Raw genomic sequence first — 27267 nt, forward strand, 5'->3', positions numbered from 1 at the left:
GGCGCTGGCAGCCCGTCGTGGATGACATCAGGGTCAACATGGCAATAGTGCCGCGCCGGATGGGTCATGGCCACCCGTACGGCGCACTATGCCAGGCATGCTCCGGGATTCGGGAGTGGCAGGTTTTACTGTAGCCACGCCCCATCACATCGCCGTTATGTGGATGCAGACTTCAAGGGTACGATCTTGACCGCTTTGTGGGAGCCGGCTTCTTGGAGTCGGCCTTCTCGCGGCCGGCTTCTTGGAGCCGGCCCTCCCACGGCTTTCTTCGTGAGGGCTAAAGTCGGGCCGCCTTCCGATAGTCGGTCTGGGAAACAGCCGGCGAGGGGAAGGCGGCCCCACGTCTTGGGTTCTTGAGGGCCGGAACGGCTCGTAATTTTTTCAGAAGGGCCAGGGGGAGCCGGTTAGGCTACCTGTGTTCGTTTACTCCGACATGTGGCAGGATTTCACCTCAAGTTTTTGAGATGTTTTCCATAAGCCCTCAACAAGCTTGTTCTTTTTGTTGTTGATTTCCCAACAACTCCGTTCAATCTTTCTTTTTAAGGATGCTTTTCAAATTCTATTGTGGTAGAAGATGTCATTTTCTTCTCAACTCTTTCCTTTCCAATGATCCAACTTCTATTCTTTCGTTCCGGAAGCATTGTGATGTTGCTTTTTTTCACTCATCATCTTGGATTGTGAGGACCATGTTCTTTTCGTTCTTATCCATTAAACCGGAGTGTCGTGCCCTCTTTTCAAGTTCTTCCCATTCTATCAAGTTTTGCCTCCTTCTCAACCGGAGTGCCGTCTGTAATCTTTCTTACCGCTTGTGTCATTCTTTCAATAGTTCCGGTGGCAGTTGTTGTTTTCATCAAGTACCCTCTCATCTTTTCAAGTTCATGTTCAATTCCGTCCATTTACAGTCGGAATGCTGCCCAAATTATATCATCCTTATTCCTTCTCTATCTTGTTTTAACCGGAGTGTTCTATCTATAATTCCTCTTCTAACCGGAGTCTCATCCAAGTGCTTTCATTTTGCCAAGTTCATATTTTGCCTTCCTTTTCCAACCGGAGTGTTGTCGTAATTGATCTTTATCATTCCTTGCAAATCTCGGTTCAACCGGAGTGCTTGCATGTACTTCTTGTCCATTGCAACCCTTTTCTTATGACTTTCAACCTACAAGGTTCTAGTAATGTTCATTGTTCCTCTTTTCTAACGGAGTGTTTTCAACTTTGTTCATCTTCGTTCTATTCTTTCTTTGCCCGAAGGGGCCCACCGCCCGTGGGCCATGCTGGCAGCCCGTCGTGGATGACATCAGGGTCAACATGGCAACAGTGCCGCGCTAGACGGGTCATGGCCACCCGTACGGCGCACTGTGCCAGGCGTGCTCCGGGATTCGGGGGTGGCAGGTTTTACTATAGCCACGCCCCATCACATCGCCGTTATGTGGATGCAGACTTCGAGGGTACGATCTTGATCGCTTTGTGGGAGCCAGCTTCTTCAAGTTGGCCTTCTCCTGGCCGGCTTCTTGGAGCCGGCCCTCCCATGGCTTTCTTCATGAGGGCTAAAGTTGGGCTGCCTTCCGATAGTCGGTCTGGGAGACAGCCAGCAAGGGGAAGGCGGCCCCACGTCTTGGGTTCTTGAGGGCCGGAACGGCTCGTAATTTTTTCAGAAGGGCCTGGGGGAGCCGGCTAGGCTACCCGTATTCATTTAGTCCGACAGTAGTCCCCGAAGCTGATCGAGCTTCGAGGCTGACAAAGGGACGAAGCTTGGTCAGCTTCCTATCCTGAGGGAACCGGCTTTGCTTGTGCGCGCCGTCTTCGAAAAGCTCCGTTTCTCGTAGGTGGGACCGCGGGTCGGCCTGCGAGCTGACCGCGCGCCATCCCGCGGGCCACGTGGCAAGGAAATCCTGCCAACACACACGCGCGACGGGACACCGCCGCAGGCCCGGGCCCGCCACTCCTAGGCCTCGGCCCGAGCGCGGATCTTCTGCTGCCCACACGAACCGCTCGCCTTCCCGCGGTGGTTTTATTACGCCATCAAGGCGCAATAATCGCGGGACGTGGGGGAGTGGGCGCATTTTATCCCACGTTCCCCCACACCACGCCTCCTCGGCTCCGCCGCGCGGGTCTATAAGTAGGGGGAGGAGGGGGAGCGGCAGAGGCTCACACGCTCTCCCTCGCTCCGCCCCTTCTCGCCTTCCTTCTTCTTCCTCACGCCGCCGCAGCAACCCATTGCCGCGCCGTTCCGCCGTCGGACCTCTTGGTTCCTTTGGTCCCGCCGCAGCGGGGTCGTGCGCGTCTCCGCCGTCGCATCGTCTTGCTCCTCACTGCATCGCCCCCATGGCGTTGTCGAGCTCGTGGGATGGCTCCAACGTCCACGAGGACCACGTCGAGTTCCTCCGCCGGACGCGGCGCCGGCCGGGCGAGAACTTCGTGCGGGTTCATCAGGTGCCGGTGAGGGAGATTTCGCCGGCACCGGAGGAGGGCGAGCGGGTGATCTTCCGCTCGCACTGCCTGCGCGGCTTCGGCCTCCCGGCGAGCGGATTCCTTCGAGCTTTCCTTGAATTCTACCACCTCCAGCCGCATCACCGCACGCCCAACATGGTAATGCTGCTGTCGGCTTTCGTCACCCTGTGCGAGGGCTTTCTTGGGGTTCTCCCCACTCTTGAGCTCTGGGGAGAATTCTTCCAGAGCAAGCTCGGCACCGTCGTCGCGGGCGTGCCCACCCCCTGCGGAGCCTTCATTGCCATGAGGCGGACGGGCGAGAACAATCCGTTCCCGCCCATCCCGCTGATCTAGTCGGTGAAGCTCTGGCAGAAGTCCTACTTTTACATGAAGAATGTCGCCCAGCAAGGCGACTACGTCAACCTGCCGGCTTACATAGCCGGACCACCGGCTGGGAGGCAACCTTCGTGGAGCTACCGGGCTAGGTCGTTGTCTGAGGCCGGGAACGCAACCGTCTCCCGGCTCTGGGTGATGATCCAGTCGGAGGGCCTGACCGGAGCTGACTTGGTGGCCGCCTTCGTGGAGCGCCGAGTACTTCCGCTCCAAGGCCGGCCTCACATGATTTGCCAGATGAGTGGCCGCTTCGACCCGTGCCGGCTGAGCACCAGGGAGATGCCTCATGCAGAGGTGTCTTACATGGTGAACTACATCTCCAACTGCAAGCTCACCGAGGATTGGCGACACGGCAAGGGGCCGTATTCTCGCGCCAACCCTCCGCCTGCCGTAAGTTTTTCTTCTTTTCTTCCTTTTTGTAGCCGGCCTCATGATGGCCGACCTATGATCAGTTGGTTTGCCCTTAGCAGAACCCTCTTCTTCCGCCGACGGCCGGGGCCGCAGGGGTAGAGCGCCAGCTCCTCCCCGACCGCACGGTGGACGACGCCGATGATCCGGACCTGGGAGCGGCTGCCATGGAAGATGCCATCATTGGGGAGGGCGACGAGGCAGGAGGCGCGGGGGGCTCGGGGCTGGCTTCGAGGACTGGCCGGACGACGACGAGGTCGAAGCCGCCCCGCACTGCCAGCCGGCGCTTGATCATCAAGGCGCGGGCCCGTCTGCCGCGCCGGCTGCCCATGGCGGCGCGCAGAAGCGCCGGGCCGCGTCGACCTTCTTTGGCAGCCGACCGAAGAAATCCAAGGCTTCCACGGCGGCGACCAAGCAGGATGAGGCGGCCGCGAAGGCGGCCCGCTTCCGCAAGGTGGTGAAACAGCCGCAGGCGATCTCGGCGTAAGTCGTCGAACGTCTTGTATATATTTTTTGTTGTCCTTTTCGATTGAAGCTCTTCTAAACCTTTCTTTGCTCGACGGGCAGGGCACCGCTTTCCCTTGAGCGAGGTCCTAGCGGCTCCGTAGTCGGGCCGACTGGAGGGTCCTCAGGCTCCCGTCGCGTGGATCCCCGCGCCGACCTTAGGGAGGCCACGGAGCGGAACGCACGGGAGGCGCTGGAGGAGCGTGAAGCGGCGGAGCGAAGGACCGCCCAGGCGGCGAAGGAGCAGGCCGACGCGGCGGCCAAGGCCTGGGCGGAGGCAGCAGCCGCGGAGACAGAGGCGGAGGCCTCACAGAACCAGCCTCCGCTGCTCGTCGTTCCCCTCCGCGCCGTGGCCCCCGACATCCCCGTGCCCCCGTCGGAGGAGGTCGACCAAGACCCTCCGGTGATGGAGAGGAGGGAGGACCACGTGGTCTTCGTGGAGGGGGCGCCGCAGACGGCACCGACTGGAGCAGGCCAAAGCGGCCACTTAGCCGCGGCGCCGGAGCAGCCGGCCGGGGGCAAGCCGGAGGCAGGGGCCGGCCTCGAGGTGTAGCCGGCATTGCGCCGGCGCGCGGGGGGAGGCACCTCCTCGCCGGAGCCGCACCGAGCTGCGGGCGCCAGCCAGACGGCGGAGGCCCTGGAGGCGGCCAGCGTCAGCATGTCCGAGTGGACTCCGAGCGGGGGGGCGGGTGAGCTGAGTGCGGCGGCCCAGGAGGTCCGGAACCGGCTTCAAGCCCAGGCCGCTTCGCTGCAGCGATACACCCAAGAGTTCCTCGCGACGTGGGCCGTCATCCGGGTGAGCCTTCTGTCCTTGGTTATTTTGCTCTTGTGATTTCTTCTGTGGGGGTGCGTCAGCGCACCCACTGGGTGTAGTCCCCGAGTTCTGAGTTGGCTGCTGCACAGACGGCTTGGAACTTACTAGGTCTTGACAACTATCTTACCCTCGCCTCCTGTCTGATCTTCCAGGAGTATCATAACCTCCGCGCTGCTGCCTTCAACTCCCAGGCTCAGGAGCTGGGCCGGAAAACCGAGGACCTGACCAGCAGCCAGAGTGCGTGCTTTGTTTCGTTCATCTCCTATGGGGGCGCGTCAGCGCACCCACTGGGTGTAGTCCCCGAGATTCGGGCCGACTGCTGAGCAGTCGGGTCGGATCTTCCTTGACGACTTCTTCCTTATTGATTTTTCCTTTGTCTTCATGCTTGCAGGAGCCAATGCCGACTTGAGGTGGCAGCTCAGCGGGGCCCAGGCCGCCCTTTGCGCCAAGGAAGCCGAGTACAACGCCTTGGTCCTGGAGCGTGACCGCCTGGCCAAGAAGTTGGCCGACCGGGAGGAGAGCCACAAGGCGGCCCTGAAGAAGGCGTAGGACAACGAGGACGCCCTGAAGGCCGAGTTCGAGACCGAAGCGGTGGGCTGGGCTGAGGCAAAACAAGCGCTGAGCGAGGGCTTCGGTCGTATCGAGGATCTGATCGATGGTAAGCCGCCTTCCTCATTCCTTGCTTGACCCTTGCCCCCTGATTTGTATTCTGACTTGTGCTGCTTTTGTTCTCTGTGCAGACTACTTTCCCGGCTACTCCGTCTTCGTCACCCAAACCATCGAGGCCCATCGCGAGGCGCGCCGACAGGCGGGGGCTGAAATCGCGCTGGACGCGAGCCGGACGCTTGAGGAGCAACTCTTGGCGGTCAAAGCCTGGCTGTAGCCGGCCCACCGCATGCTCCGCCGCCTCCAGCGCACCGGGGCACAGGTGTTGGCCGCCCTCTGGCCAGGCGAAGCGATTCCCCACACCCCGAGTCGGACTGCCGACTGGCTGGAGGTTGCGGTTGGCCGCTTCGAGGCCTGGAAGGCATCGGCGGCCCGGCTTGGAGCTGGGCGGGCGCTGGAGTTCGTCCGAGCCTGGTATCCCGGGCTGAACCTGGACCAGCTGCGCACCTGGCGGCTGTAGGCCGACGAGGAGATGGAGGAGGTGCGGCAGGCTATCGCTCAGCGTGCCTCGAAGATCACCGAGTGCACTGACATCAGCGTCTTCACTCCTGAAATAAATGACGACGGCGTTGCCCAGCCGGAGGAGTGGTTCGGGCTGGACCCGGCAGCGGGTGAGGACTCGGCAGAGGAGATCGCCTCCGGCGATGAATGCGAAGACGATGAAGGAGAGGAAGGCGAAGACGTTGAGCCGGCCGGTGAAGCGGTCAGCCAGCCTCAGCCTGACCGTGCCTCCAGCAACGAGGCGCGTGCCAGCGCGCGCTCTGCAGGAGGCGGCGATCATGCCGAGGTTCGCCAGCCGGCCACTCCTCCAGCCGGCACTGCCATCTCCACCGACCTGCCCGACTCGCCAGTCGCTCCCTTGGCCTAAACTGCCATCCTTGCTTTTCCTGCTTGTTACCCTTTGAACATTTTTTATTAAACTTGCGCAGTTCCACCCACTGGGGGTGTATTCGAACTATGTTGAATGCTGGCCTTTTCAAGGTCTTTTGTGTAAATATGATCGTGTGCATGTTTGGTTTCCATTCGCGTATGCTTTTAATCCTTAGGCTGTTTCCTTTGCCGCCTTCCCCTTTTGGGAAGGCAAGTACTCGAGCTTTCTTAGATTGAAGCAAGGTGAATGGAAGCCGGCCGTCCGGCTACTCTGGTAGTCGGTCGGTGGTGGGAGAAAAACTGGCTTTTGTTATATTAGTCCGTTAGTCCCTAGCCGTTTTTTGTGTGGGCGTCCATTCCTGCCTTTAACTCTTGCCAACCGAACAGCCGGTTCTTTGAACTGCGACTTTTGGCAAGAGAAGGCTTGGGTGCCGGCACACTACTTGTCTGACCGCGGGTAGGACTTCTAATATAACTCGAGGCGGCCAGTCCCCGAGCCGACTAGTCGAACCCGACGCCGGACAAAAAAAGTGAATGTAATGACATGATCATAAGCATGATACTCTTCATTTATAGATAAAAGACGGCAGTCCCCGAGCTCTCCTCGGGGGGCCTATTGTCTCGTACTTAGTACAAAAGTTTAGCGTGATACATACTGCATTTCAACTGTAAAATCTTCGGAGGAGGTTGGCGTTCCATGGTCGTTCCAACTCCTTGCCGGAGTCATCTCTCTTTCGTGCCTTCGGCTTCTGCGCGTCGATTAGGTAGTAGGAGTCGTTGCCTAAAGCTCTGCTGATGACGAAGGGGCCCTCCCAAGGGGCCGAGAGCTTGTGCTGGCCGGCTGTTCGTTGGATCAGTCGGAGCACAAGATCGCCTTCTTGGAAGGATCTTGACTTGACCTTTCGGCTGTGGTAGCGGCGCAGGCCCTGCTGATAGATGGCGGACCAGCTGAGGGCCAACAGCCGGCCTTCTTCCAGCAGGTCGACGCTGTCTTCTCGTGCTTCCTTGGCCTCCGCCTTCGTGTACATGTTTACCCGAGGCGAGTCGAAATCGATGTCAGTTGGGATGACCGCCTCGGCACCATACACGAGGAAGAAAGGAGTGAAGCCGGTTGACTTGTTTGGGGTAGTGCGCAGACTCCAGAGGACGGCCGGCAGCTCGTTGAGCCAACAGCCGGCCGAACGTTCCAGTGGTACGACCAGTTGTGGCTTGATGCCGGAAAGGATGAGGCCGTTGGCTCGCTCGACCTGGCCGTTTGACTGCGGGTGGGCGACGGACGCTAAGTCCAACCGGATGCCTTGCATCGCGCAGAAACGTGCCAAGGCTCCCTTGGCGAAATTCGTGCCATTGTCGGTGATGATGCTGTGTGGCACGCCGTACCGAGTTGTTATATCTGCGATAAATGTCACGGCAGTCGGCCCATTCAGCTTCTTGACCGGCTTTGCCTCAATCCATTTGGTGAATTTTTCCACAGCGACAAGCAGATGTGTCATGCTGCCGCGCGCCGTCTTGAATGGGCCCACCATGTCCAGTCCCCAAACGGCGAAGGGCCAAGTGAGGGGAATGGTCTTGAGTGCCGAAGCCGGCATGTGTTGCTTGGAGCTGAAGAGTTGGCACCCTTTGCAATGTTTAACTAACTCCTTGGCATTATCCAAAGCAGTCGGCCAAAAGAAACCATGGCGGAAAGCTTTGGCGATGAGTGATCTTGAGGCCGCATGGTGGCCGCATTCTCCTTGGTGGATGTCTCTGAGGATTGCAATGCCCTTCTCTTGCTCGATGCATCGCTGGAGGACTCTAGTGACACTGCGCTTGACGAGCTCTCTGTTGACGATTGTGTATGCTCCGGCTCGGCGTTGGACTTGTCTTGCCTCTGTTTCGTCAGCCGGTAGATCTTGGTTTATTAGGAAGTTGAGGATGGAATGAGCCCATGATGGAGCTGCGACTTCTTCTATTGCCAACACGGCTACTGCGACCAGGGCGGGCGGGCTGGGTGGTGAAATGCTAGAGTCGGCCGCCGCCTGTTGTGTTGGTGCAGTCTCCGGGCCGACTACCGCAGTCCCCGAGCCGGGTGTGGTAGTCCCCGGGTCGGGCATAACTACGGAAGTCCCCGAGCCGCCTATTGACGTCCCCAGGCCGACTATCGAAGTCCCCGGGTCACCTGCTTGGTTTTTCAAGCCGGATCCGGCCGCGTCGAGGTCAGGCGGCACGAAAATGGAATCGGACTCTGGAGACGGCTTGATGGATGGCTTGAGGAGACGTTGCAGAGAGACACCGGTTGGTATTGCCTGCTGAGTGGAGCCTATACGAGCCAGGGTATCAGCTGGCTCGTTGTCAGCTCGCGGTACGTGGAGGAACTCGCATCCTTCAAAGTACCCGCTGATCTGCTGAACGAGGAAGCAGTAGCTTGCCATATTTGCGTCCTTGGCGTCCCAGTCGCCGGATGACTGCTGGACTACCAAGTCCGAGTCGCCGTAACATAGGATCCGGCGTATGCCGAGCTCTTTGGCAAGCCGGAGCCCGTGTATGGGCGCCTTGTACTCGGCCACGTTGTTGGAGGCGGCAAAGTGAATTTGCAGCGTGTATCTAAGCTTGTCGCCTTTGGGAGAGGTGAGGATAACGCCGGCTCCCAAGCCGGCGCGCATCTTGGACCCATCGAAGTGCATGCGCCAATGAGTGGAGTCTGGAGCTGGCGGTAGGTACTGGGTCTCGGCCCAGTCGACGAGGAAGTCGGCCAATGGTTGGGACTTGATGGCGGTGCGAGGCTGGTAGAAGATCGTGTAGGGGGCCAGATCGATGGCCCATTTCGCCACCCGGCCGGATGCATCCCGGCTGCCTATGATCTCGGCAAGCGGGGCAGTGCATACGACCGTGATGGGATGCTCTTGGAAGTAGGGCTTCAGCTTCTTGGCGGCGAAGTACACGCCATAGCACATCCTCTGGTAGTGCGGGTAGTTCTGCTTTGAGGTAGACAACACCTCACTCAAATAGTACACCGGCCTCTGGACCGGCTGGGCTCGGCCCTCTTCTGGGCGCTGGACTACGATGACGGTGCTGACCACCCGGCTGGTTGCAGCAATGTAGAGGAGCATGGGCTCTTTCTCAGTCGGTGCCGCCAGGACAGGCGGCGTGGCCAGCATCTTCTTCAGCTCGTGAAAAGCTTGGTCGGCTTGGTCGTTCCACTCAAAGTGAGTGGTCTTCTTCATGAGGCAGTAGAGGGAGAGAGCTTTCTCTCCGAGCCGGCTGATGAAGCGGTTTAGGGAGGCCAAGCACCCGGTGAACTTCTGGACGTCTCGAAGCTTGGTGGGAATCGCCATCCTCTCAATGGCCTTGATCTTTACAGGGTTGCATTCGATGCCGCGTTCGGAGACCAGGAAGCCTAGGAGCTGGCCGGCTGGCACTCCGAACATGCATTTCTCGGGGTTGAGCTTGATCTGGAACCGGCGCAGGTTCTCAAATGTTTCCTTGAGGTCTTCCAGCAAGGTGCCGCACTTCTCCGTCTTCACCTCAATGTCGTCTACGTAGACGTGGGCATTTCTGCCGAGATGCTTGAGGAGGCACTTCTGCATGCAACGCTGAAAAGTGGCACCGGCATTTCTTAAGCCGAATGTCATAGTCAGGTAGCAGAAGGCTCCGAATGGCGTGATGAAGGCGGTCTTCAGGCTGTCTGCCGGATCTAACTTTATCTGGTGGTATCCTGAGTAAGAATCCAAGAAACTCAACAGCTTGCATCCGGCCGTGGAGTCTATCACTTGATCAATCCTTGGCAGGGCAAAGGGATCTTTGGGGCAAGCCTTGTTGAGGCTCGTGTAGTCTATGCACATGCGCCACTTGTTGTTCTTCTTTAGCACGAGGACCGGGTTGGCGAGCCACTCTGGAAAGAAAACCTCCATAATGAAGCCGGCTGCCAGAAGCCGGGCTATCTCCTCTCCCACAATCCTTCTTTTCTCCTCCGACAGTCGGTGGAGGGGTTGTTTGACTGGTTTTGCGTCTTCTCGGACGTGTAGCTTGTGCTCGGCGAATTCCTTCGGAACACCCGGCATGTCCTTGGGGGACCATGCAAAGATGTCTCGATTCTCACGGAGGATATCGGCGAGCTCGCCTTCCTATTTTCTGTTTAGGTTTGCCCCGATGACGGCAAACCTCTCTGGGTGCTCGGGGTCAAGGGGTATCTTCTTCGTCTCCTTGGCCGGCTGGAAAGATCCTTGGGCATCGTACTCCTTGGGATCGGGGGACAAGGCCGACTATTTGCCGGCCATGGCCACAACTCGGTCCAACATCTTCTTTTCTTCGGCAATCACAAGGGACTCGGCCAGCCGGCTGCTGGCTGCTACGCACTCGGAGGACTTCTTGTAATCACCGGCTATGGTGATGACCCCCTTGGTGCTCGGCACCTTCATCTTGAGGTAAGCATAGTGGGGAAATGCCATGAACCTGGCCAAGGCAGGGCGGCCAAGCAATGCATGGTAGGGGCTCTCCAGGTCCACCACTTCAAACCAGATCGCTTCCCAGCGGAAATGATCCTTGTCCCAAAGAGTACATCAATCTGGATCTTGCCAATGGGGCCGCAGGACAGGCCAGGTACAATGCCATGGAACACAGTCCGAGTAGGCATGAATTGCTTCGTCTTGACGTTTAGCTTCTCCAGGGTGTCACGGTACAGGATGTTGATGCTGCCTCCGCCGTCTACCAGCACGCGGAGAAATGGGCGGCGCGTCTGTCCGTTGCAAGGGTGGCATCCAGAACCAACGCATAAGAGCCGGGAGATGGCATCACCTCTGGGTGGTCGGCCCGGCTCTAGCTGATAGGTTTTTCTGACCAGTGCATGTGCTCGGCGGGGTTGGCAGCGACCATGCTGACTTCCTAGTGCTCTCGGCGTCTGCCGCACCGGTCTTCGGGCTGGCTTGTAAAGACGACATAGGCAGCATGCTCGTCGGGGAACTCATCGTGCACGGCTCCGACTGCAGGCCGAGTGGTCGGCGGCTGCGGAGCCGGAGGCGGCGGACTGGCAGGCGGAGGCGGCGCGAGCACTTCGCCTTTGGAGATTCGGGTGAGCTAGTGGCACTTCTGGGTTGTGTGGTTGGACGGCTTCGCGCTGCTGTGGAACTTGCATGGGGCGTCGAGAGTTTGCTCGTAGGAGAAGGCCGGCTGCCAAGCCGGCTTGCCGCCCCTCTGCTTCTTGGGTGCGGGCCGCCCTTCGGGCTGCTCGTCTTCGACTGTGGCCACCCGCCGACTGGTGGAGGGCGGCACGGGGCCCTTGCGCTTGTGGTCGTTCTGGTGTGGGCGTCGGCCGGAGTCCCCAGCCGGCGTCTTGGGCGCTGGGTTGAGTACTTTCCCGGACGCGTCTACCCGGAGTTCGGTCTTCATTGAGGAGCCGGCGGTGGCGTACTTGTCTGCTATGACCAAAAGCTCGTCGAGGGTAGTCGGCTCGTCGCAGAGGAGCTTGTGCTTGAGGAGGGTGCCTTCTCAGCACCCGGCAGTGAATTATTGTATGGCTTACACCTCGTGCACCCCTTCGCTAGAGTTGCGGAGCTCGGCCCAACGCGTGAGGTAGTCACGAGTGGACTCGGCGGGGCCTTGTACACACAAGGAGAGCTGTCTGGGCTTGGGAGCCCGCTTGTAGGTGCTGGTGAAGTTGCGGACGAAGGCTTCTGTGAAGTCTAGCCAGTTGTTGATGCTGTATGACTTGAGGCTATTGAGCCAGGTCCGCGCCGTGCCTTGCAGCATGAGGGGCACGTACTTCACGGCAACGCGCCTGTTGCCGTTTGCTATGCTAACCGTCATGGAATAGTCGATCAACCAATCTTCCGGCTTTACGGAGCCATTGTACTTGGGTGTGTCTCTTGGGAGCGAGAACCCTTTGGGAAAAGGCTCGTCACTGAGAGTCAGATGCGCAACAGGCGGTGGGGTGGGATATCTCTCCCCACGGGGCCGAGGCGGAGGCTGGTTGCCCCGCCACTCCACAGCCCGGGGATGGCCTTCTGCGTCTCGCTCGATGGAGATTCGGGTTCGGCTTCGTCTGGCAGCCGGCTCTTTCTCGTGCCACGCGCGGGTTTTACCCGTAGTCGGCGTCCGAGACGTCGCGCCGTGATCTCGGTGCGGGGGAGGGCTTTCCGCGCGGGCGTCGGCTTTGTGCCGCTGCGCGGCCGCATCGTTTAGCTGCTGGATGCGTCTGGTCATGTGAGGGAGTTCTTCGGCCCTCAATCCGTCTAGCTCGTCTACGGCCGCCTGGGCGGCACGCAGGTTCTCGAGTGGAGTGGCGTAGACTGGGCGGTCGACTCCTAGCGTGTCGGCGACGACAGCGCCCCGCTGTCTGACAACGCCGGCCCGGCTGGGCCCGCCTGGGGGCGGCGTGCCAAAGGCGGCGCGGTCGGCTTCGCGCCGGTGGGCCTCAGTGAGGCGTCTCATGGAAGCCAACTTCCGGCCCTCCGCGAGGAGGGCGAGGCGGCGAGCCTCCAGTGCTTCGGTGTCGGCATCGGCATCGGCCGGGAGGGGGATGGACAAGTCGTGGACCGCCGCATGCGGGGCGTCGTGGACCGCCGCATGCGGGGCGTCGTGGGCGCCCTTGCCAGAAGCGCCGCCGTGGCCAATGACCATCACCTCGGTGGTGACAGCGTCGCGGCCATCGGCCCGGGGAAGCGGGTCGTTGTAGATCGTGACGTCGGTGGGGAAAGTGTCGAGCGAAGCCGTGTCGGAGTCGACAGGCATTGGATCGGTGGAGCCAACAGACTCCAAGTCCACAGCAGGCTCGCCGGAGACGTGGAGCTGGCCGAGGAGATCGGCGAGGCCGCTCGCTGCGCAGGCGTTGGTGACGCCTTGCAGCGCGTCGTGGCAAGCGCCATCGGGCATGCCAGGCTGGCTACGCTCGCTGGGGAGGAAGAGGGTTCCCGTCCAGAACAGGTCTCCGGACGACGGTGCACCTGGCCCCATGGTGGGCGCCAAATGTCGGGTGGTAGGTGCGACATATGCCAACGGGTGGCTTATCATTGTGGGTGCCAGTAAGACGTCGCCGGTGCCTGGAAGCGGGATGAGGCGAAGACATGCACGCCGGTGAATCTTACCCAGCTTTGGGGCTCTTCGTGGAGATAACACCCCTACTGCTGCTCTGCGGGGTCTCCGCATGATCACTGGATGAACAAGTAGCTACACGATGCTCCTTGAGCTGTTTTGTGAGAAGAAGAAGAAGGGCACGGCTAGCTCTCCTCCCCTCTCTATATGGTGTCTAGAACTAGCTTGGATCAACCCTTTGCATGGGTGCCCCGGGGGGTTTATATAGGCCTACCCCCCGGGGGTACAATGGTAATCCGGCTAGGCGTGGGGCCCAGCCGTCTGTGTCTACACTCGCCAGCTTCTGCGCCGGCTGTTGGGTCCCGCTGGCTGGTGGGTCCTGCCGGCTGCCTTCTCCTTGGTCAACAGGTAGGCCCCACTGTCATGGGCCTTGTCGGTGGCTGGTTACTGTTACTCAATCCTGGTGACGAGGGCTTCGCCGAGGTGGGCGTGGCTACAGTGCCGCCGTCCGGCGGGTGATCGCTGTAGCCTTACCGCGTCTTGTCTCCTTAATGGGGCGTCTCCTTCGAGGGAGGTGGCAAGATAGCTGTGGGGAGCCGGCTCTGTCTTGGGCTGACCGGGGGAGGCCAGGCCGCCTTCGGGTGTCTCTCTGCCCGAAGGGGCCCACCGCCCGTGGGCCGCGCTGGCAGCCCGTCGTGGATGACATCAGGGTCAACATGGCAACAGTGCCGCGCCGGACGGGTCATGGCCACCCGTACGGCACACTGTGCCAGGCGTGCTCCGGGATTCGGGGGTGGCAGGTTTTACTGTAGCCACGCCCCGTCACATCGCCGTTATGTGGATGCAGACTTCGAGGGAACGATCTTGACCGCTTTGTGGGAGCCGGCTTCTTGGAGTCGGCCTTCTCGCGGCCGGCTTCTTGGAGCCGGCCCTCCCACGGCTTTCTTCATGAGGGCTAAAGTCGGGCCGCCTTCCGATAGTCAGTCTGGGAGACAGCCGGCGAGGGGAAGGCGGCCCCACGTCTTGGGTTCTTGAGGGCCGGAACGGCTCGTAATTTTTTCAGAAGGGCCAGGGGGAGCCGGCTAGGCTACCCGTGTTCATTTTCTCCGACATGTGGCAGGATTTCACCTCAAGTTTTTGAGATTTTTTCCATAAGCCCTCAACAAGCTTGTTCTTTTCGTTGTTGATTTCCCAACAAATCCGTTCAATGTTTCTTTTTAAGGATGCTTTTCAAATTCTATTGTGGTAGAAGATGTCATTTTCTTCTCAACTCTTTCCTTTCCAACGATCCAACTTATATTCTTTCGTTCCGGAGGCGTTGTGATGTTGCTTTTTTTCACTCATCATCTTGGATTGTGAGGACCATGTTCTTTTCGTTCTTATCCATTCAACCGGAGTGTCGTGCCCTCTTTTCAAGTTCTTCCCATTCTATCAAGTTTTGCCTCCTTCTCAACCGGAGTGCCGTCTGTAATCTTTCTTACCGCTTGTGTCATTCTTTCAATAGTTCCGGTGGCAGTGTGTTGTTGTTTTCATCAAGTACCCTCTCATCTTTTCAAGTTCATGTTCAATTTCGTCCATTTACAGTCAAAATGCTGCCCAAATTATATCATCCTTATTCCTTCTCTATCTTGTTTTAACCGGAGTGTTCTATCTATCATTCCTCTTCTAACCGGAGTCTCATTCAAGTGCTTTCATTTTGCCAAGTTCATATTTTGCCTTCCTTTTCCAACCGGAGTGTTGTCGTAATTGATCTTTATCATTCCTTGCAAATCTCGGTTCAACCGGAGTGCTTGCATGTACTTCTTGTCCATTGCAACCCTTTTCTTATGACTTTCAACCTACAAGGTTCTAGTAATGTTCATTGTTCCTCTTTTCTAACGGAGTGTTTTCAACTTTGTTCATCTTCATTCTATTCTTTCTTTCAATTTGTTCAACCTCTCAAGGTTCTTTGGTTTCACTCGTTTGTCAAAGAAGCAACTTAGTGTTACCTCTTCTCTTCCTCTTCCGTTTCTCTCCGGTGCCATCCTAGATCTCGGGACGAGATCCTCTTGTAGTGGTGGAGTGTTGTGACGCCCCGAGACCGTTGCGCTAGGTGTCTTCCAGTTATTTGCCATTGTTGCCATGTCACATGCTTGCGTGTTGCTTCTTGCCTTGTCATCATGTGCATTGCATCATCATGTTTTCAAAACTTGCATCCGTCCAGGTTCCCCAGTTCTCTCCGTTGTCCATTCTGAGCCTAGACACACTTGCTAGCACCCGCGACACCTCCAAAATAGTATTTTATAATTGGACGGAAAATGTTCTCGGATTGGGTTGAAAGTTGGCATGCGGTCTTGTTATGTTGTAGGTAGGCCACCTCCCAAGTTTCATCGCATTCAGAGTCCGTTTGATGCCCCAACAGATAACTATAGCGGTAGTATAGCCGGTCTTCTCGTCGAACGTTTTCGGTCTCCGAAAACTGTTGCCGGGTTTTCCCTCTCTTTCCTCCCTAGACCGTCTACACAGCCCACTACCTACCGCCAGGCCCAACCTAACCTCTCTCGTCAGCCCGCGGCCCTCCTCGCGCGCGCGTCCGGAGGCTATCTCGGACCCGACCCTGACAGTCGTCACCATTGGGTCTGGATCATCCCCAAACATCCCTAAAATATCACCATTTTTTTATTTGGACTCCCTAGCCTATTTTTCCTGACCGTCCGATTTTGATTGGATGGACCGTATAACCCCTAAACTTAATCCCACCGCTATATATAATAGGACCAAACCTTAAAATCTAGGGAAATGTCCCATCCATCAAATCCTCCACCGCCGCCACTATCTTTCTCCCACCTCGGGATCCCCTTCGCACCAACCACACACCACCTCTCAATCCCCACCCAGCCAACCAAGTCTGGCCTCAAATCAGCCCTCCATCCGCCATCTGTGACCGCCAGATGGAGATCCAACGGATCCCATGCATCATGCTCCTCCTGTGCACCCCGCCTTTGCCCGTCGTGCCTCGTCGGACCAGCCTCGCTGGAGACCAGCGCCGCACCACTCCGTCTCCAACTCCGGTCACGGAAACCAGCAGGAGCATCGTCCTCTCATCGCTGCTGCCTTCCCCTCGTCTCCCCGTGCAGACCACCCAAGGCCGCCCATGGAACTCTACCGCCGGGCCTCCTCCTCGCCTAGCCAGTCCGGCGACCAGCAAGCCGGCCACGCGCCACCACCATCAGGCCGGACCTCCCCTGCTTTGTCTCGCCTGTGCATGCATGCGTTGACCATTGTCCCGAGCAGCCGCACCATCCTCCCTCCCGCTCGCATCGCATGGGCCTCACTAAGTCCAACAAGGCGTTCCAGCCCTGCCGTTGCTGCGCCTTGCGTCCCCTGAAGACGTCGCGCCAAGCTCCCCTGCCTCGCTCACCTGCATCCACCTCGCCCCCGCGAGCACGACCACTGGGGCGCCACATTGCCAGTCCTCTTGCGCGCCCGAAGTTCAAGCTCCCCTGCCCGGGCATCCCACACACCTCAAGCCGCCGTCCCACGCATGGAGCCGCGCCCCTCCATCTCTTCCTCGCTGCCGCACTCCTGTTTCATGCCACGCTGCTCCTCTGTTTCATTCAAGCAGCAACGAGCAGGTCCGCTCGCGTTGACCAAGCGAAGCAAGCGCCAGGCCCAGCCTGCTTCTTTGCCATGGCCCAGTCGCACCTCATCCATACACCGACCGGGTCGAGGCCCAGATCTACCAGCTCCCTGGAGCCCTATGTGAGCAGCCTTATGCCTGGTGTTTTGTTCCACTCTTGCCGCCCTAGTTTCCGTCATACCGGTGTTATGTTCCTTGATTTTGCGTTCCTTACGCAGTTGGGTGTTATGGGAACCTCTTGACAGTTCACTTTGAATAAAACTCCTCCAGCAAGGCCCAACCTTGGTTTTACCATTTGCCTCACCACCACCTACTTTTCCCTTGGGAGCCGCGCTCCCGAGGGTCATCTTTATTTTAACCCCCCCGGGCCAGTGCTTCTCTAAGTGTTGGTCCAAACCGAGCTGCCTGTGGGGCCACCTTAGGGAAACTTGAGGTTTGGTTTTACTCGTAGCTAGTCTCATCCGGTGTTGCCCTGAGAACGAGATACGTGGGACTCCTATCGAGATTTGTCGGCACATCGGTTGGCTTTGCTGGTCTTGTTTTACCATTGTCGGAATGTCTTGTAACCGGGATTCTGAGTCTGATCGGGTCTTCCTGGGAAAAGGAATATCCTTCGTTGACCGTGAGAGCTTGCGATGGGCTAAGTTGGGACACCCCTGCAGGGTTTGAACTTTCGAAAGCCGTGCCTACTGTTATGGGCAGATGGGAATTTGTTAATATCCGGTTGTAGAGAACTTGACACTTAACTTAATTAAAATGCATCAACCGCGTGTGTAGCCATGATGGTCTCTTTTCGGCGGAGTGCGAGAAGTGAACACGATTCTTGTGTTATGATTGTGCGTAAGTAGTTTCAGGATCATTTCTTGATCACTTCTAGCTTCTCGACACTCTTCTCTCTCTTATTTGCGTATGTTAGCCACCATATATGCTTAGTGCTTGTTGCAGCTCCACCTCATTACCTTATCCTACCCATAAGCTTAAATAATCTTGATCTCACGGGTGTGAGATTGCTGAGTCCTCGTGACTCACAGATACTTCCAAACAGTTGCAGGTGCCGATGATACCAGTGCAGATGATGCAACCGAGCTCAAGTGGGAGCTCGATGAAGATTGTGTTCGTTGTTTTGTTTCGTTTCCTATTGATCAGTAGTGGAGCCCAGTTGGGACGATCGGGGATCTAGCATTTGGGGTTGTCTTCTTTTATATTGGTTCCGTAGTCGGACCTTTGATTGTATTTGGATGATGTATGAATTATTTATGTATTGTGTGAAGTGGCGATTGTAAGCCAACTCTTTATCCCTTTCTTATTCAGTACATGGGACGTGTGAAAATTACCCCTCTTGTGACAAGCCTACCATGCGTCTATGCCTCTAAGTCGTGCCCCGACACGTGGGAGATATAGCCGCATTGTGGGTGTTACACAAGTGCCGGAAAAAAAGAAGCGATAAACAATGTCTATGCGTGTGTGTGTGTGAGAGAGAAATATCAAAACAAAAGGTACTCTTCTGGAATCCCAATGCATATATTCATATGGTTCTGGAACTCGAGTTAACCTTAGTCATATGTGTGATAGACATAATTATCCTTTTAGACATTAGTGGTTGTGGGTGGACGGAATTAAAGGGGTGAGCGTGTTCGACAGAGAGAGGGTGTGTGTTTCTGTGTGAGGGACTTGTAGGACGGGTTAGAAAGATGAATTCTAACCTTGACGGAGGAAGAGAAATACACGAAGTGCGCGTGTGTGATTCTGATGCCCACGGGGAAATGAGATATGTATGCGTGTAAGAGAGATTGCACAATTCATTCACGTATCACTATCTAGCGATCGTGGGCGTGCATCGCTTGAACATAAATCAATATCTACTTCGTATCATGGCCAAAGGTACAATATCAATTCAACGCTATAAAGATTGGGCACTCACATATCATATTTTTTCTATCTAAATAAACCTTTTCAATTGTTGATGCCAAAGTTACAGTGATGTTTCTTCAAACAACCAATGTAACTATCATGTACATGCACCATTGTTACTCTTGCATTCAAATTCATTAGTCTTGCATGATTTAAGGTTCTATTATGAAGTAATATATGTAATATTCATATATGAATTCAACGGGTACACAATTTATGAAATGGAGGCTATGTAATCATATGAGGTAACACTTTTAGGTAGCAGACTACAATATCCATTTCTTTTGTGGGACTACAATATCCATTTCTTTTTGTGCGCCTCTACACTAACACGTCAATGCATTATGTTTAAAGTAAATAACCAATGGCACTAAATTATCTATTTACACGAGAAATACATAGGCTGAGTGTTTGATCCCTTTTTTGTGAACGCGCCTCTACACCCATACGATTGGCTGTGCTAGTGTGAAAGCCCCAGTTATCGGCACATCATCCCAAGTTATTGTCTTTTTTTCTGGGGTGGAGTTCACACCAGTTATTATCTGCTGACGCGTGCCCCATGTACACAGTCTTGCATGACCTTCCTTCTAGCACGGTTCAAAATTAGTTGAAACTGGATACGAACGATCCCACGTGCGACAAAATCTCCCACCTCCTTCTAAAATTTCGGCCACCTAGTCTTTAGCTTGCGAAATTCCCCTTTTTGTCCTTGGTGCACGGAGAACAACAGTAACAATACCGCCCTCATCTACATAATAGGTCAGGGCTGCTTTGGTAACTTTCGGTTCCCCCCACCACACAGCACCCCCATTTCCTCTCCCCCTCCCGCAAAACGACTAACTCCACAGCACCAGAGCATCTTACATCACGCCGTCCATACTTCATCGGCCTTTCTCCCCCCTCTCAAAACCCTAGACTGCTGATCCACCGGTGTACCAGAACCCATTCACTGCCAGCGGCGTCCACCTCGCCGGATCTGCTTCTGTGGCCGCATCTACCCCTCCCGCCTCGACTAGAAACAAGTAGACTGCTCATCCACCACTGTACCACAGCCCATTCAGTGCCGGCCTTGTCCACGACGCCGGATCTGCTTCGCCGGTACTCTCATCAACTGCAGCGCATCTGCAACGGCTCATTCGTACTCCCCACCGAAGACACTTTGTCCACACCCCCCCCCCTGCCGGAGGGGCCCCACCGATGCCCCCCTCGACGGCCTCTGATCGTCTTCGCCTACACCTTCCTCAACCCTACCGGAGACGCTTCGCCAACACCATCGTCAACACTACCGGAGTAGCTTCGCCTATACCATTCTCTACGCTACCGGGGCCGCTTTGCCAACTCACAAGTCCACGGCCACAGATCCGCTTCGTCGCATCTATATACATCTGTATGTGGTCCATACTGAAATCTCTACAAAGACATATATTTAGGAACAGAGGTAGTACATTACACAAAATCATAGGTGGCATGTAGGAATTCCAGTGCACTACATTAGGCTCCCTTAGAGTGCCTGCTAGACCAGCACACGGAGTCATGGCTAGTTTATGCTACGCACACAATCATTAATTGGTGGTTTAAATATGCGCAAGGGATATGCAATATATTATCATGTAGAGATGTCTGAAATTAGCCGTGTCAACTTGCAGATACGGTTACACAATGAAAAAGTACAAGATGTATGTGGCAATTTCATGGAACATCGCAAAAAGGAGAGGCAGCGGTAAGCCTATACAGTGTGCTATGGTAGGTCACTCCTCCATTGCAATCATCATGATATGTTATTTGTATGTCAGTTCTATTGGCCAAGTTTCTTAGGGACAGTTATTATGAGTTATCCTAAGAAAATAAGCACATGTGAATATAAGCTCCAGGTAATAAGCCAAACAGTTCTTTTCATTGCCTTCCTTTTCAGCTTATCTTTGGTATGACCAGTGAAAAGTCTAGATTGCATTATATTTTGTCATTTTTCTACCCATATGAAATTAATTTGACTTGCAAACATCACAAATTGAACCCACTGCAGTAATTAATATGATAGGAAAATAGACCATGACTATTTGTTCAAAATGCAAATACAAAGATACCATCTACTTGGCACAATCTACTTTGGTCAATATCTTCCATAGAGATCCCATTGCCTAATTTAAATGAAGAACGCATGACCCACATTTAAATGAAGAACAATTATTTATTGAAATTTGATGGTCCAAGTGGCTGGTTATTATCATATAGCAGCACCACCTGAAAGCATCATATAGCAGCAGCTCATAGCAACTCATCATACAACAGCAGCAGTGTGCAATTCATCATATACCAGCAGCAGCTCATAGAAATTCATCATATAGCAGCAGTAGGAGCAGCTCATAGCAATTCATCATATAGCAGCAGCAGAAGCAACTCCTAGCAATTCATCATATAGCAGCAGCAGGAGCAGCTAGTAGACTAAGGCATAGACTAGTGGTGGGAAGGGGCTGATGCCTTCCCACCCACCCAGGTTCAAGGCATGGTACTTGCAATTTGGGTTTGTTGCACCAATTATACTGTAGGGGGTTCCCTTACAGTATTTCTGTCAAAAAAAATCAGCAGCAACTTATAGCAACTCATCATATAGCAGCAGCAGCAGCTCATCACAATTCATCATATAGCAGCAGCAACTCATAGAAATTCATCATTTAGCAGCAGCAGGAGCAGCTCATAGGAATGCATCATATAGCAGCAGCAGAAGCAACTCATAGCAATTCATCGTATAGTGGATCAGGATGAAAATTTGGCAAAAAATCAGAGGAGATCTTCACCTTGTTGGATGAGCTCATCCTTCAACAGCACCTCAAGGCCATGGCCTGCGAGGAGGGGATGGGGAATAAGGTGCCTTCTGCCATAGTGTGGTATCAATCGTAGTTGTGCGGCGCCCGCCGGAGTAGTGCGTTGGACGGACCACAGTGGAGCAGCTGCTGGAGACCATGATAATGAGGGGCGGCGCCAGAGGGAGGAGTACCCGGAGATTTGTCCCTACCCGCCAGCCATGTAGCCTAGCTGGACAGAGCATCGTCAAGGACCGGGCCAGATGGGACCAGTGGCGATGGCTCGTTGGAGGAACCTTATCGCTGCAGGCAGGGGATCGAGGTATAGGGAAAGGGGTGAGGAGATGCAAGTGGGTAGGGCAATTGCATTTTGAGTGTAATATAGGAAGACAACAGAGACATTTCACTATTCCCCTTCCCTTCAATTTTTAGTGAGCTTCTACCCGAAACACCCCCTCCAAAGCGTAACAAGTTAAGCCCAAGCCCATAACTCAAAAATTACTTCTTTACATCTTTTATGGCTTATTTTGACAATAAGCTCTGAAAAGGCGGAATAGAACCGGCCCTTAACCTACAATTCAATTATGTGTGCAATAATGAATCATTCATGCCTGCTATAGTGTACATTTAGGCATCATCATACATGGCATAACCTAATACATGTGCATTCCATTGTAGAATCTGGAATATGCAATGTTTATGTCAGTTCGTACGTTGCACATGATGTTTAAATGCCCCTTAAATCTGGTCAGTCAAGTGATGGTCTTTAAGCCTCCTTCTTTGCTTCTTTTCTTGATACATCTGTTCAATTGCTTGTTTGCATCAGCCAGCCATACCAGAACTGTTTGCTTTGATTACTTGTTGTTCTTGACCTAACACTCTAACAGAGCTTGTCAACAATTTAAACACTAAGGGCTGCTATAGTGGGGGCTTGTCTAACTCATAGGTGACATAAAGGTTTGGCTGTACACTAAAGTAGGCTCTCCAAGAGTACCTGGAGATCCAGTTCGAAGGTATTCCTAGTTTTTACATAGTGCACACATAGTTAATGCTCATTTCATTGTGTGAAAGTGCAAGATATGTGGCATGCTTCATTATGTGGTGTTGTTTTGTTGTAATCTCATCCTTTTGTGTTCTTCATAGACTGAAGAGTATGCATATTTATCTTCCAAGGAGACGAGTAGCTAGTTTGTGTCACCTTGCAGAGGGGGTGCAATGAAGATAAGATTGAGGATTTCCAAGTACAAGATGTTAGGAAGGAGCCTTGCAAGAGAAGTAGGAGCAGCGTTGAGCCTATTCAACCAGTTAAGGTAAGTCACTGTATCCAACTCAAAAGTTCAATTCCTTGTTTGTTTCAGGCATAGTTAATTTACTCTTTTCAATTGCTTTATTTGTCCTTAGTTAATGAGATTCCCAAACAATGATGCCTGATGTTGGGTACTTGTATAAGTATTAGTTGACATAATTAAAGGCCTTACCATTTAATTACTCTGGTGAAGTGTGCCTGAAGCTTTGAAGTCTATTAACCAACTATTACTGCATGAGGCTCACAATCTAGTTTATACTAGGCTACTGATTGCATAGCTTTGCTTGATGTAGTAGGTTTGTATGAATCCCTTTGCTGTTCATTATACTCCCTAAGACTTTAATTGAGCTACAGAATGGCCAACTGCTTGCTTACTTATACGCAACATGCCGTCTAAATTTGTAACATGTCTGTGTTTTGGATTTGGCCCCAACATCATGCTCCTCTAGTGAGCTAAGAGAGATTTCTGTATGCAGGCTGCACATACTACCATTTTTAAATTTTTTAAAATATCACATGCTTTGCCATGTACAAAATAGTCTGTCTTTCTTGCTTCACTATTGTAACTATATTTTTGCCCTAGTCATGTGTACTTACAAAAACATTTCAGGATGAAGTGACATCAACACAAAGATCTGCGAGCAGTGCGGCATGGCCGTTACCGAATGATTATGATTGTGACTAGAATGTGCTGATGTTCTCGAACATCAACTAGAGGTGGCAAGATAATGTGTACATGATTCTCAACGTACAATCAACAAGTTGAGACTGGACATGTAGGTATTAGATGCATGAGTCAAAAAATGAAACAAGACACTGAGGTAACCACGAAGGAATTGGTGATTTTGCAGACTGAAATTTGTTTTATCTAAATCGACCAATCCTATTTTCTGAAGAGATTATAGTTCAAATGGTAAGTTCTGTTGATGCGTGTCCATGATCTATGAGCTTTATTTGTCCAGTGCATGTAAGTTGCTGTTTGTGTATGCTTTATTATCACTGGTGCCGAACTATAATGCCCAGTGGGTATATTGAGCTGTAATTTCTTTATTGTATAGTGTAGGATTATTGTACGTTTCTATGCCTTAGTCTTTTTATTACATAGTGTATGTTTTTAGAGGCGATAGTATACAGTAGGATAATTCTTGAATATGCTATATCATTGAAACGGGGGCCTACATGCCCAAACATTTCCAGGACGCCATACAAACGAACAAATATGTGTAGTCAAAGCGGGCCTTAATTGGGCTGGTCAAAATAATATTAAGTGGATCCCAAATAATGTTGCCCACCGTAACAACAGCACTTAGCAGGTCGTTAACAGGCCAAAAGCTCGATAGGGCCGTATAAATGGAAATGGCTCATCGGCCTCTAGCGGGCCGAAATTGATGTCAATTTTGTCTCGGACCTTTTACTTTACGGGCCAATAAGAGGCCGAAAGTGTTATGGGGTAGAGGAGGCCCAATTTGCAAACTAGGCTTTTAACAAGCCGAAAGTCGCGCTGGGCTGGAATGATGCCTTGCGGAACGTGGGCCCCTAATGGACCTAAAGTCAAAGGCCCAACTGTTGTGCGGGCCGTTAGCAGGCTGAGAGACAAAATGGGCTAGGAGTTGGCCCATTTAATGAATGGGCTATTTATAGGCCTAATCTCACGGCAGGCTAGATTTGGCAACTGCAGAATGGGCCGAGAAAAGGCCGAAAGACGTTTCAGGCCATTAACGGGCTGGAACTGACGATGGGCCGCTAACAGGCCGAAAGAAGCTCGGGCCGCAATTGGGCCCAAAGATGTAGCGGGCCATTAACGGGCTAAAACTGACGATGGGCTGGAAATTGTCAAATGTAGAATGGGCCTTGGATGGGACGATTTTGTGTAACTTGTATGGGTCATGCTTGTAAATGGGCCTGACTCAAGTAGGCCGCTATTGGGTCGGCCCGCTTATTTTGACAGGCCCGGCCTTTTAACCTGAATGGGCCACTGTTGGGCCGGTCCACGTGTCGATGTATCATAGGTGCCTCCTGTCCAATGAATGGATGACATCCGTCCCAACGGTGAGCCAACAGGTGTTTGCTCCGGCCAATGAGAATTTTACACGTGGAAAATCCTCATTGGTCCGGGCCATTCGCGGGTTATCGGATCCAGAAGCGGACCCGATAGCTTAACGGCGACCCGTTACGGTGGATGCCACGTGTCGGTCACCCTTGACGAAAGCACTTCCATGACGCGACATTTATTGTCATGGAAGTGAACACTTCCGTGATGATAATTTTGGTAATGTCATGGAATACTTCTACGACAGCACAGGTATGACTATCTTGATTCTGTCATAAAATCGTCATGGATGTACATGCATGACAGAAAACGTGACCTACTGTGAAAAACATGTATCATCACGGAAGTGTCTTTTTTTGTAGTGGGACCATCTGGCACAGCCGGCTGATGCTCGCGCTCATCGCCTCCATGGGTCTAGCTTCTAGTCAACTGATCTTGTGATTGGAGTGATCACTCTTGCCCTTGGTTAGGGTGCGTAGGTGCGTAGAATTTCGTAGATTGGACTAGCAGGGAGCCTTTATATGAGAACTACAGACTATGTTGCATTCACGTGTGTGTTGGCCATCTACTCATCGGCCCTCCCTTTGTGGGACTCAGCTCCGGTGCCTTAACTACACCTGCCTTTGGCTGTATGACAGGTGGGCCAGCCACCTGTTGGGCCCACCTGTCATACACCCAAAGGCAGGTGCAGTAAGTCAATGAAACTGCATCCCCTCCGTGCCGGTGCAGTATAGTCATATCACCTGACCTCTAGTTGGGGCCAAACGAGAGAACTTTGATGTTTACTGGTTTATTGGTCCCCTTGGCATTTTGCGCCAAGTTTTGACCTTTGATTTAACTAATAAAATGTTAATGCGTGTAACCAAAAATGTTGTGCTAAGTAGTCTCAAGTCATTGAATGCATACGCACACCACGTTTCCTATTGGGTGATTTCTTTTTTCATGGCAAAAAATAGGGAACGAGGTGGGTAGTTAATGCACCACGCCTGTTGGGGATATAGCTATCAGTTATGACCTGCTCAGGAGGGGCCAGGTCAGCCCCAATGGTGGGTTATAATGGAAGCCCAGTAAACATTAAGATGATAGTTTATCAAATCTTACAGAAGGCCTGAAAGGCCTAGAGGCGGTTTAAGGCCCAATATTGTAAACCACCGTGTGTAAGGAAATACTTGTAAAGAAAGGCATGTAAAAGAAGTCACCGAGCCGGACACGATTTATGAGCTGGCCGGGACTCTGTAGGCCACCAGGCGTCAACCCGTCTATATAAGGGGACGACCCGATGGCGGCTTAGGGCAAGAAATAAGAGATCGATAACCAAGCCGGCGAGTAAAGCCTCTTGGTGATCGAAACCCCAGCAATACCAACACAACTAGACGTAGGCTTTTACCTTCATCGTAAGGGGCCGAACTAGTATAAAATCTCTCGTGTCCTTTGTCCTGATTAAGCCCTTTAAACTTCCTAGTTATGATGGCCCTACGACTAAGTCCTTCGACTAGGACATCTGCCGTGACAATTCCGCGATAGTTGGCGCCCACCGTGGGGCCAGCGCATGATGGATTTGAGTTCTTGAAGGGCAACTTCGAAGGGCTCAAGGGATACGCTGTGGGCCGGATGACCAAGAGTCGCCGCGGAAAGCTCTACATCGACGACGAAGGCTGGGGCCCCGAGGCCGGCTCAATTGAGTACGGGCACCGAGTCATCTTCGGCGGAATTCATGTCTTCATCGGCCGGATCGACGAGTCAAGTCCTGAGCCGGACGTCCACACCAACCTCATCGAAACGCCTCAGCGCGCGAGGACCTCCCATGTTCAATCTATCGTGAAGAATGCTTTTGTAGGCTGCGTCCACGGCGGTGAATACTCCGAGGGATCGGTGGATGGCGGTGAGACGGCCGTCTGTTCTGACACTGCATCATCAACGGGCAAGACAGACTCTTTGTATCAGCTGCAGGATGGCATGCTCGGGGGCTGTTCTGATGGAAGCAGTATTCCGGACCCCCTTGAGCCGCCGAATTGGGCCGGTGTCTTCATGGCAGGAACACAGCCCGGGCAGAACTCCACAGCAGCAGCAGCAACAGCTACCGGGTCGACCACAGCCAGGTCAGGAGACCCCGCGCGCCCCCACTCTGATTCTAATGGACCTCATGGATAAACTGACGACTCTGTTCACTGCCGTGGCAGAGCCGACGGATAAAGCCCAGCATGACGCAGAGGTGGCACGCGTATGTGAAGAGGTGGTACAAGCTAAGGAAAATCTAGCAGCGGAGGAGGTCAGGATGGCAGCGGAGCGGGCGGCTTTGGACGTTCGGGCTCAACAGCTTCAGGCAGAGACTTTCCGGCTCTCGGTGGATCTGAACGCATCAAATGAGGTCATGAGAAGAAGGCATCAGAAAACTCAGTCACGTCTACCTCTCACGCTTGATCCTAGGAACCTTTTTCATACACCTGGAGCTGGGACAAGCAACCCGCCGGAGGCAAATCGGGTCACGATACC

The sequence above is a fragment of the Triticum urartu genome, chromosome 2 (genome assembly GCF_003073215.2).
Source record: "Triticum urartu cultivar G1812 chromosome 2, Tu2.1, whole genome shotgun sequence".
Taxonomy (NCBI): Eukaryota; Viridiplantae; Streptophyta; class Magnoliopsida; order Poales; family Poaceae; genus Triticum; species Triticum urartu.